At 40.2% G+C, this 12145-nt stretch overlaps 1 protein-coding gene across 8 annotated transcripts in view; it reads right to left on the minus strand.

Moving 5' to 3' along the window:
* The window catches only part of SNTG1 (syntrophin gamma 1), a 258438-nt gene extending 249300 nt beyond the window's left edge, over positions 1–9138 (minus strand). For 4 of the 8 annotated variants that reach the window (XM_058175668.1, XM_058175670.1, XM_058175671.1 and 1 more), the window contains exon 1: positions 7212–9136. The gene's annotated coding sequence lies outside the window, so the exon portion shown is untranslated. Of the gene's footprint in view, positions 1–6050; positions 6148–7211 lie in introns of all 8 variants that reach the window. The other 4 variants (XM_058175673.1, XM_058175672.1, XM_058175664.1 and 1 more) reach the window with 3 other exon arrangements.
* Between the last annotated feature and the right edge of the window lie 3007 nt (positions 9139–12145).

The following is a 12145-nucleotide window of genomic DNA, read 5'->3' on the forward strand; positions in this document are numbered from 1 at the left end:
TTTTTATAATGTCCTATATTTCCTAAATTTTGGGAGAAAGTAGTGAACCATGTAAATGTGATTGTGTGACAAAAGCTAACATTTTCAAAGGCTAAAATTCTTTTGAATTACTTACCTAGTACATGAAATTTGACAACTGGAAAATGTAAATGGATTCTCTGTGCCCTTTCTATGGCAAAAAGATGGATATTACAACACTGGAAAGATAAATGTATGGCCCCATTTACTCAATGGATTGAAGACTTGATTAGACTTGCTATTTATGAGTAGATTACCTGCAAGCCTAGACTTTTTAAGGGATAAAAGAAATATGGGACTCATTTACAAAAGAAATACTGTAAGTTTTAAAAAAAGCAATAAGTGTATTACAAATAAATGTATATGTATATTTGCACAATGTTTGCTTTTGATAATTAGATGGATTTTTTTTTCTTTTTATGACCTTGTAGTCCCTCAATAGGGGACAGATTTGGAGCAAATGGATGGAGCTGAGTGTTTACTGACCGGATCTCCTTCCTGATGCCTACATAGAGTGTGCAGAAGATATATTTTCTTTGTACCATAAGGGAGAAACATCACCACTACCTAGGATTCAGCTCTCAACCTTCCGAGTGGAAGGCGAGTATCTTCACCGCTAGACCACTATGCCACTTATATCTGAATATTATATATACGGAATTTTATATAGAATTGTAACTGGTTGCCATAACAATTAGTATTATTGTTAGAATATTATTATATGGTTATATATAACAATATATAATATTATATTATATTATAACAATATAAATAATATAATTATTCTTTATATTGCTTTAGTTGTATCTGTTTCACTTATTTTTAAATACTTGTTAGGTATTTTATTAATAATGTATTTTTGTATTTTGTTCCTTTTATTCTTTTTTCTTTTATTATTTTAAAAACAATAAAAACTGTAAGAAAAAGAAAAGCTTGAATACATTTAAATAAGTTTCTCATTTTCTTTAATATGGACACTTAAAACTCATATACAAAATTGGGAAATAAACAAGAGACAAACAGAAAAAAAAGTTCCACCCCTCTGAAACATTCAGAGATTTCTGAATGTTTCCTAACTTTGCCATGGAAAATTATTGGAGCATTTTGTCCTCCCCAATACTCTAATAATATCTTTAATAATAAAGATGTGGGTCCAAAAATATACACAGAAGTCGGAGTGAACAAATTACACCACAGCTTGGTTCTTCATTTATTTCACAAACAGAATCAACCAACGTGCAGTGGACAATGTGGAAGACTAACCTCTTTCTTATATTAAGTAACTACCTGTAGCTGCCAAAGCTGCAATTAAACACTGGCCTAAATTAGTGATCAGTCTCCTATAGTGTAATATCCTCTATGGCAAACTGTTTCAACTTAGTAACATTTAATATATGAGTAGCATAAACTACTCATTACAGGGCCTGCCACAGCATCTTTACAGAATTTAAATAGAACTTTGACTTGACCATTCTAAAACTCTGTATTTGTTCTTTATCCATTCTCCTACTGACTTGCTTGTACGTTTGTGATACACATGCACATTGCAACACAATCCACTTTGCTTCAGTTTCAGCTAACAGATTTCCTTTGAAATTCCCTGCATGCCCCAGATTTAGGGGAAAAAAGCTTCTCCTTCCAGTTTTACTTATCCAAATAATTAAATCCTAAACTGTAGGTAATCCTAATAAGCATTTGTAAGCTACAGTTTGAAACTGCATTGCTTCTATAAGCCTACTATTGAGACTAAGCACATTTTAGTTTAGATATGCTTACCTGCAGTTACTGAAATATGGACACCAGAATCACTTCTTCTAGTGACTATGGCGATATTATCTTAATAATCCTTGAATATAATTCTGAAAAAGTAAGATCTTCTGTAAAAGTATTGTAAATGTCATCAGAAGGCAAGAAAAACTTTTACATTTTAAAATGTTTGCTTTCTAATATAATTCATAAGTTCTTGTTCTATGCACATAAAAAAAGGCAGAATTTTCATCACATCATCATAGTAGTTACCTTGACATTTTGACCATATCCTACAGACGCACCAAGTAATGCAAATATAGTATTCTAACATATTTTAAACAAACACCAAGTTCCACATATGCTCACTATTTTACCTTACATACTTTAGTGAAAGACTGACTCACTGCCACAATATGGAGAACTACTATGATAAGTATATACAGCTAGTTCAGAGGCAGACTGTATTCAAATTAAGCCTCCACAGAACAATCAATTAATAGGAAAACGAGCAAGACATTTGGTCAGTTTAAGGAACAAGTTACAGACTCATTCCAATATCTCAATATCTTCATATTGAAAATTGAGACCCAAATTCTCATTGATGTACCTTAATATACATTTGTACAACTAATCTCATAGGCTACTAGGCAGCCATTATGGATGAATCACTATCGTTCAATAGCTTTTCTGTTTATTATTATAGACAGAAGTTCTATAGAAACTTAAAGAAATATAAACTTATTATATTTTTAGAATTATCCACATAGCATATCTTTGTATATGACAATTTATACAGGTTTTCAAAAAAGTAAAGATTCCTTTGAATCAAATGTGTTCCAGCTATCAGTGGAGACTTGTGCTGCATCAACAGAAGGATAATACAAAGATAAAGGTACATGACAGTACTGCTCTATATCTCAATGATTTTTTTTTTAATTTGAATTTATATCCTGCCCGTCTCTGAAATCTCAGGGCGGCTTACACTGTGTTAAGCAATAGTCTTCATCCATTTGTATATTATATACAAAGTCAACTTTTATTGCCCCCAACAATTTGGGTCCTCATCTTACCTACCTTATAAAGGATGGAAGGCTGAGTCAACCTTGGGCCTGGTGGCACTTGAACTTGCAGTAATTGCAAGCAGCTGTGTTAATAACAGACAGACTTAGTCTGCTGAGCCACCAGAGGCCCTATCCAAATGAAGCCACATTTGGAATACTATATGTAGTTCTGGTCACCACAATATGAAAAAGGCTCTTCTCTGTTGCAGAGAAAAGCAACAAAGATGATAATGGGTCTGGAGGCTATATCCTATGAAAAACAGCTAAAGGTACTAGGAATGTTTAGCTTAAGAAAGAGAAGACTCCTTGAGTGGCTCAGACTGCTAAGACAGTCTGTTATTAACAGCAGCTGCTTGCAATTACTGCAGGTTCAAGCCCCACCAGGCCCAAGGTTGACTCAGCCTTCCATCCTTTATAAGGTAGGTAAAATGAGGACCCAGATTGTTGGGGGCAATAAGTTGATTTTGTATATAATATACAAATGGATGAAGACTATTGCTTGACATAGTGTAAGCCGCCCTGAGTCTTCGGAGAAGGGCGGGATATAAATGCAAATTAAAAAAAAAAGACTGAGGGGAGAAATGCCAGCAGTCTTCCAATACTTGAAGGCTTGGCACAGGAAAGAAGGCATCAATTTATTTTCCATTGCACCTGAGGGCAAGACAACAAGCAGTGAGTGAATGCTCATCAGATCCAACCTGGAAATAAGGAGGAACTTCCTGACAATGAGAACTATTAAACAATGGAACTGCTTGCCTCCTAGAGTTGTGGTTGTTCCATTGTTGAAGGTTTTTAAGAAAACATTGAACAGCCATTTGCTCAAGCGGGTATAATGATTCCTGCCTTGGGCAGAATGTTGGATTCCAAGCCTACGATTCTATGAAACTCAATGTAGTGTCTATGCAATTTTATTGGTAGTGATATGAAAGTGGTCTGGCACTGTTTTATTCTGTTAACTGCTGTTTGTAATTCCCAATATGTTCTAATATTTTGATATTTTTCTGGTTGTCTTCTGTTTATTGTTTATACAATAAATATCCATACTAAAAGTGTAACCCCCTTCTTAGCTTTTTGGAGATTAGCCGTAGTTGATTATTCTGCCATTTGTCAGCAGTTCATTCATCAAGTCACTACCAATTAAGAAATTAACCTATGCTTTCCCTGTTCTTAGCTCTTCAGTGCTTTTCTGACATTCTTGCTTCAGGCCATCCATAGTTCTATGTTCGTGGTTTTACAGTCTTAGCTCTAACAATCAACAGTGATTATTTCTTTATAAGGGCAACAAATGGCTTTTACTTCCAAGAAGAGCTGAGACTGGTAAATGCAACCAAACTGATTGGTGGCTACATAAAAGAATTAACTGGAGGCCACTTTTGCAGAGTTCAGAGTCATTCATTGCCATCCTCCTCACTGTAGGAACCCCAAATGTCCTTTTTCAATATTTCCATAGATACTCCCCAGTCTCACAGAATGTCACCTTAAGACAGTGTCGGCAAACCTATGGCACGCGTGCCAGAATTGGCACACAAAAACATCTGACGAAGAATGCATGGCCTCGCTGGCTCCTATTCCGTGTTCCTGTGTTCACACGTGCGCCAGTTAACTGGCCGCCATGCGCACAGGAGCAACGGAACCCAGAAGAGCGGTGTTCTGTCACACATGCACAGACCAGCACCTGACCTTCCAGGTTGACATTGCGTGCATGAGCGATGGCCAGCTCTTCATCAGGTGTGCTTCTATGCCGGTATCCGGGTATTCAGGTGCCAGCTTGTGCATGCACTATGGATTGCCGCTTTATGGGTTATCAGTGCTCCCGCACGTGCGCCGTGCATACCTTGCGGGATGGTTTCATGTGCCACTTCTGGCACGCAGGCCAGCACATGGGGACGTCAAAGGTTCGCCATCACTGCTTTAAGACAACCATTTGAACCTGGCTTCTCCTAGAAACCAGAAGTTGCATGAAAAACTATCATTTTACCAAAGTAACTGCATCAAGAACTGAGCGTCTCACATTTCTTTTCCTTTCTTTCTTTTTCTGGCTGTGGTCACTGTCTTCAGAAGATGTGCAGTTGACCTCACTTGGCTCTTTCTCACTCATGCTTCCAGGATTTGTTTGTGAGTTTTGTCTACTCTCTGTAACTATCTAGCCTGTTTAGTACTGCAAGCGGTGGCCTTTTGTTGTGCTTGCACATGAACCTGTAAAAATCTACAATCAGCCTATTGCATTTCATTCATTAGATTTACAGACCACCCAATTCCATTGCAACTCTGGCAACATGCAACAGAAAAGAGTGAAATGCAATCCCCCCACCCCCAACCAGTAAAAAACAACAAAATCCAAATGAGGAATCATCCATCAATGGGTTCACCACCCACTCTCTGCCAAGCTTCAGGGAAGGAACAGATTTTAAGGATTTGTTTAAATAAGTTGAGAGTGGGAACTAAACAGATCTCTAGGTAAATGGAGATCCTCTGTCCTTCCAGCAGATAAATGCATCAGCAAAAAAGCCCATCTCCTAGGTCAATGAGGTAACCTTATTTGATCAACTAATACCAGAATAAGACAACTTTCCAGTTTGTATAGAATGGGCAACAATTAAGGAAGATATTCTACTAAGTAACTATACCCTTTCACATGAGGGATTTTATAGATGATAATCAGTTCGTAGAATTGCACTCAGAACCCTACTGGGTTCTGATGCAACTCACAAAGCAGGGGGGTTAAATGGGCTTGCTGTGACATGTCCATAATTGCCTGTGCCACTGTAGTCTGGATCAGCTAAACCTTCCAAGTGGTCTTCAAAGGTAACTCTGTGTAGGAAGACATGTAGTAGTTCAATGAGAAATGACCAAAGGATGAGTGACCATTTTAAGAGACTTCTGGTCAAGCATGGTGCAAATGATGTAGATCAGTTTGTACAATGGCTTTCCTGGCCACAACTGGTATCTGCTCTTGAAGATACCAAATTGTACACATATCCTGAAGGGGAACTGCAACCCTAATCAAGAGCAGAGATTGAGCTTTTCAAGATTCAAACGTTAAATCATGTCAGAGTTGAATCTGAATTCGACATTCCCCATCCAGAGGCACATTGTCGCCATGTACTGGGATAAGAGCTTGACAAGATCCTCATCAGTCCATGGTACAGATAAACACCAGTGTCCATTCAAAACCTTTTCTCAAAGCCCTTGAACAGTGATTCTTTAGTTAGAGGAAATTACCTTTAAGGGGGTTGTTTGGATGTATTCTGGGGAGTAGAGTTTGCAATTGCTCGTTTGTGACTTGAGGATCCAATTGGGGATAGCTATTGTAGAGATGCTTGTATAAAGTAAGAGAGTTAAGAGGGGGGAGAAAAAAGACATTGTTTCAGATAGAAAAGAGGAAATTGGATCAATACAGTTTAAGGACAATTGTCCTAAACCATGACCAACGTGGCTGTATGCAGCCACAGAGGTGCTACTCACAATGAACACCTCTTTATCTAGAACCAGCTGTAAGAAGACCTCAATTTCCTTGGCCCGCTGTAGGCCCCAGTTCTAACATACATGGCATATGTGAAACTCAAAGCAGGAGGGTTGGCTTCAGAAACTGACCAATCACATGGTGAGGAGAGCAGCGGTCCCTGGTGAAACCCTTTCATGGTACTACATCAAAGATTACCTATGTGGTTGCATAGACTGAAAACAGTGGTAGGCTTCTGAGACTTGTAGGAGTAAGAAACAGGTCCCTTGAGGTTGACATATATGTGCATGGATGTTTACAAATAGTGACTGAGAGCAGCTATATTAGTATACTGGTTGGGCATTTTGTTGTGGCCAGATGATGGAAAAGACAGAGTTGATACACTCAGAGCCAGTGTGCAGCAAAGGCCCGATGTGGGAGCATGCCAGAAACATGGACAGTTACCAGTGCTGGCCCAAGAGAATTACACAGAAAGTGGCAATTAGATTTGGCCTATGTGAATTTAAGGGAAAAGAACAGCTGCAGAGGAGAATTTTAGTAGCTGCTACATGTGTGTTGAGTTTGGTCTAATCTGAAGTAGATTTCACGAATTCTCCCCTTCCGTAACTAACGGCAAACATGGAGCACACACCTCTGAACCCTTAGGGGAGCCTTGGTTTCACCAGTCAACATTAAGGTAATGAAGCATAAAATCTGCCTTTTCAGCTGGGCAACACATTTTTACTGCATCCAAGTCTTTGCAAACCAAGACCAAGATCACTCGAAAATGTACGGCTGCATTTAATGCAGGGACAGAGCCTTCCCATCTTTTTCCACTCTCAAGAGAACCAAATTCATTTAAAAATAAAATGTGCTACCCCCCCCCAAAAAAAAAATGGGCAGGGCTTTCCTCTAGAAACAATATAACCAGAAGCACTTACTTTCACTGACTGCTGCCTCTTGCTGAAAACGGCGGACTTTTAACTCCTCCAAATCACCTCAGGAAACTTATTTCCCCAATTATTTCCCATTCGCTCAGTTGAGAGAAGCTTCGGAAAAAGGAGCCATCCCTTTGCTTCCGAGACGAGCAGCCCAGGCATGGAGGCTCCGGTGGCACTCGGGCGAGAATCCGCTTGCGATCTGTGGCTATCTCAAAACTAGGAAAGGACGGGTTCTTTAGAGACCCATCGGGGATTACGGCGGAGGGGTCGGAATATTTCGCTGCGCACATCCAAACACAGAAAAGAACAAAGCTCCAGCCTGTGGAGAGGGAATAGAAAGGAGAAAAGCCAGAGGGGCTGCTCAAATCCCCTTTTCAGCAGCACCAGATCCCCGTAAAAGGAGCCAGAATAGCCCGTTCTAGAGTCGCCAGTGGCCGCGACGCTTCTTCCCCTGGCTGCCCAGTCTAGAGGCGTTGTCCATGCCTGCAGGCGTAATCCTGGAACTAACGCGCCAAGCCGCTCGGTATCTTCCTCCGTCCGTCCTTCCCCCCTCCTTTCTTTTTTTCTTTTCCCAATGCCGCCCCCCACCACCTCCCCTTTATCAGCGGCAGGGGAATGTGGCCGCTCAGCAGCGTGTTGCTTTGAAACGACCGAGTTGCTTGCAGGTGGAGCGGACGCCGAGAAAGACGGATCCGGAAAGCTCAAGAAGAGGGGGCTTTCCCCAGTGGCCTGTTGGGAAGGGGAGCGAAGATGCTGATGGGACGGAAGCAAGTTTTCGCGGTGCTGTCAATTAAAAAGCCTTGGCGCCATTCATCGGGAAGTGAAGGTTCTTCAAGGAGCAGCTCTTTTCGGCAGCCCTTCGTGATCTCTTTCTCAGTGTTATCTGAAATTAGCCGTCCGCTTCTGTGAAGCTGCACGCTCGCAAGGTTTTGCCTTCATCCCTTCCTATTATGAGGGCACTGATTCGTCCAGTCTCCTGTCTTCCTTGCTTCTTAGAGGCAGATCGTCGAAACCGAGGCACACCGCAAGGAGGTGATTAATTAATATGCGAATCACTAAGTTAGAATAAAACAAGAGGGGCGGAAATCTATCACGATATGAGTGAGCTACCGCACAGCTGATAGAAATTCAAGGAATGAGATCGAAGCAAACCCCAAAGTTCTACTTTGAATTAATAAACATGTGTTGCTTAAATTATCTTCCACTTTTCATGCTGGATGGCCGGAAAGAACATTTTTAAAAGTCTTGCTATTTATATTTTTCTTACCCTCTTCAGCACCGAATCACTCTTGTTTTTAAGAATGAGTTTTGGGCGCAAATTAAAATGTTGGGACTATGTTATCAATAGCAGTATCCAAGAAGTTATTTCCAGCGATAATGCGGCCGGAAACAAGTGAATCCCATGGATTTTATAAGATTTATCCTCAGATAGCTACGAAGAGCTGAGAAATCAGCTTTAGAACGTGCCACGAATGTGCAGTTTCAAGCTTCAGCTTCAGGCTACTTGGAAAAATCAATCTCGGGTGTATTTACCCCGATCACTCTTCGACTGAATGCTAAAATCTAAGTCACAATAAAACTGACTAAAAACTAACGTTTCTTTTGATGTTTATATAATAGAAACGAGGGATCTGAGGATGTGACAGAGTTTTAAGTGCTACACTCACCGTCCAGCTCGATCACATCGTCAGTCAGAAGTAATACAAGCAAAAAGGTGTTTTGATTCCACACCATTCTTTGAGGAACTTCCATGCTTCATTTAACTTAAAATTCTGTGTTCTTTCCTGAAGTCAATAGAGCGGGGATTGCTTTGTGCCTCAAAACAGGGCTAGACTGTATCAAGCGAGCAAAGTGTAAGGGAGTTAATATTACATTTAATTCACCCTGTCACGATGGCCCATCTGACATGAAAAAGCGGTAGCAAATAAGCTGGTCAGAATGGGGGAGGTGATATTCAGTTTTCGCATGGTGACAATAAATAATGGAGCTAAATGTTCTCGAACGGGTTACCCCCAAATTGCAATAAATCCCGCAATATAACCTACATCCCGCCTCGCGTCGGAAGATTCCTCTAGCCGTGGAAAAGGACAGCGGTATAAATTCTAGCGAGGGGGTGGAGCAGACGGATTATCTTCGTTCTGATTGGTGGATGCGAGCAACGTCACGCTGCCAGACCTCCCTGCTTGCTTATTCTAACCGCATCTCCCACCCCCGCTTATCATTATAGAAAAGGGAGGAAGCGGGAAGGGAGGCGTCTTGTCGGTCTCCAGCGCGTTTTGTGTTTCTAATTAAAAGACTACTGATTAGAAACCGTCTGCACAAATACGAGGCAGGCAGGCAGGGAGACAACCACGGTGCCCCACATTCTTCAGGCTGCTCAGGGAAGAAATGCGCTTTAGTTCAACAGGGCAAGGCTATGCACGGAAAAAGTAACAATGCGCCTTTTCAAGGGCCCCAGGATGGAAAAAAGGGAATTAAGCAGCGCCCAAATCCAAACTGCCTACCGTCTTGTTAATGGGAAGACCTAGTCATTATCCTCGTGGCGGGGCTTACCGCGAAGGCAGCTTCTATCCGCCAAAATAGATGAAGAGGGAGCATATCTAGTTGCTCGTGGAGGGGAGGGTACCTTGCAGTATCTCTCTCGCCCTCGTTTTCCATTATGGATTAAGCGGCTCTTTAATCCACGGTTTGGTCCTAAAAAAATGCTGAGAATTATAAAATCCATGTTGTCAAAAGGGCATCATGTTTTTGAAAGCTGCCCTAATTTTCAGGAGGTGAAAGCTGGAAGGAAAAACAAGGAGAAAGTTGTAATTATTAGATAACAATATTGTATTGTTTATTATATAAAAGGATACCAGACTTGTTTGTGAGATTTCCTTCCAATTTTAGCCTTTTTGGCCAACTATTTAAACAGACCTACGAAAGCACTTTGTAGTTCCCCTAGGGAACTAAATGTTTCACACCAAATGCAGCAAACAGGCAAGGTTATGCAGTCTGGAGTTAGGTTGCTGCTTCCAGAAGTCACAGTGGCATCCCTCCTCCATTTCCTTCCACAGGTGGTCTTCACTGATCTGAGACTGATGCTGTCCTCTTTCCCCATTTTGTTCCCCATAAAAATGTGAGGCTTGGGTGTAATTTGGGTAGAATGAGTAGAAAGTACTAGCTAGAGTTTTGAGAATTCTGACACCATCTTTTTCACAGCCATGATAAAATACTTTTCTTCTAGCTTCAAACCCTCTTTTGCTGGAGTGATGAGGTCAGAGAATGGTGCCATTTAGGGACACCTACATCCCGGTTGTCAAACTCCTGGTCCACATGCTAGATGAGTCACACACTGGCCACGCCCACGCCCAGTTTAGCGAAGGGGAAAAAAGTCCCAACATGTCACATAATGCTACCGTGATGACATAAGTTTGACACCTCGATCTACATGTATATCACATCCATTGCACGCATGTAAAAAGGGTAGACTTCAATCACCCAAAATTGTGTTCACTAATTTTGAAGCCAGAAATTGTTGCTACAGTTATTTATTTATTTATTTATTTATTTATTATTTATATTTATATACCGCCCTATCTCCCGAAGGACTCAGGGCGGTTCACAGGCGCTTAAAAACACATAAATACAGAATAAAAACAATTAAAAAACTTATTTTAAAGCCCGTTAATTAAAATATACCAGTAAAACCCAATTAAAACCCATAAATTTAAAATCTAGCTCAGTCCTGCACAATTAAATAAGTAAGTTATGCTCTATGCTGTTCTTACAATTTTATTAAGGGACAAGTTAAAAAATTCAGTACATTTCCTTGCCTTCAAATGCTTCCTTTTTAGAAAGTGGAATAGGATTTAGCCTAGGGAGAGGCAAATTTTAACAGATGGCTAGAGTGGTGGGTTTGTTTAAGCATTTTTCAGGGAAGAATGTTGATGGGGCTATTTTGGAGTAGTATGGTCCAATTCAGGAAGAACTTTAACGCCACAGCCCAAATGGAACACGGTGAGCAGATGGGCTTCGAGTCAGCAAAAGAGTGAAATAAAGCTGTGTACTTACTGCCTCCTTATTCAAATTAACACTGGAGGAAGAAATACCAATCTAAGCTCTGCTGATGTCGCTAGTCTCAAAGCAGAAAAAGCAAATGAACTGCAAGTTCTAGAAATGAAAGTTGAGAATCATAATAAAAAAGGGGACTAAAGTTAAATAAAATGAAGAGTAAACTAATGACAAGTACAGCAAATAACCTTAGAGTTAATGATGGGATAGCTTCTGCCTTTCTAGTAGTCCTTGCTGAGGAACAAATGACAGGCTCAAATTGTTGTATTTTGGACTCATTATGTGATGGCCCAATTTTCTTTTCTATAATGTTCAGAATGGTGAAAGGAAAGAGAAGTCAAGGACCAACAGCAAGGTAGATGGACACAATTGCAGCAATGATGGATATATTGTTAGAAGACCTGAAGGCCAGATTAAGGACAGATCATCCTGGGTCTTTCTATGTGGTTACAAATAGTCAAGACTAACTTGATACATAGTCAAAATCAAGAAATAAGTGCAACCTTGAAATATTTATCAAATCTCAGGTTTTTCATGGTGTGTTACAATGCAAAAATCTACAAAAAAGGAAGTGGTAAGCCATTCAGGATAATAAAATTATACCAAGGATATTGTCAATTAGGCCAATAAATCATTTAATCCCAACATTTGGTATTCCACAGGACCCAACCAGCTGCATTATGTAGCATGGACAGCAGTGTGTTATGTGTCTTCCTCTAGTATTTAATATACGATGCAGGTGATTTCAGAAGCTACCATCAAAAACCAGTCTTCCATGAATTTGTCTAATCACCTTTTAAAACTTTCTAAATTAGCTATTACCTAAACTGATGGTAGCCAATTCCACAATTTAATTATATATTACATAAAGAAGTATTTCC

Source organism: Ahaetulla prasina, chromosome 3 (genome assembly GCF_028640845.1).
Source record: "Ahaetulla prasina isolate Xishuangbanna chromosome 3, ASM2864084v1, whole genome shotgun sequence".
NCBI classification, from domain to species: Eukaryota; Metazoa; Chordata; class Lepidosauria; order Squamata; family Colubridae; genus Ahaetulla; species Ahaetulla prasina.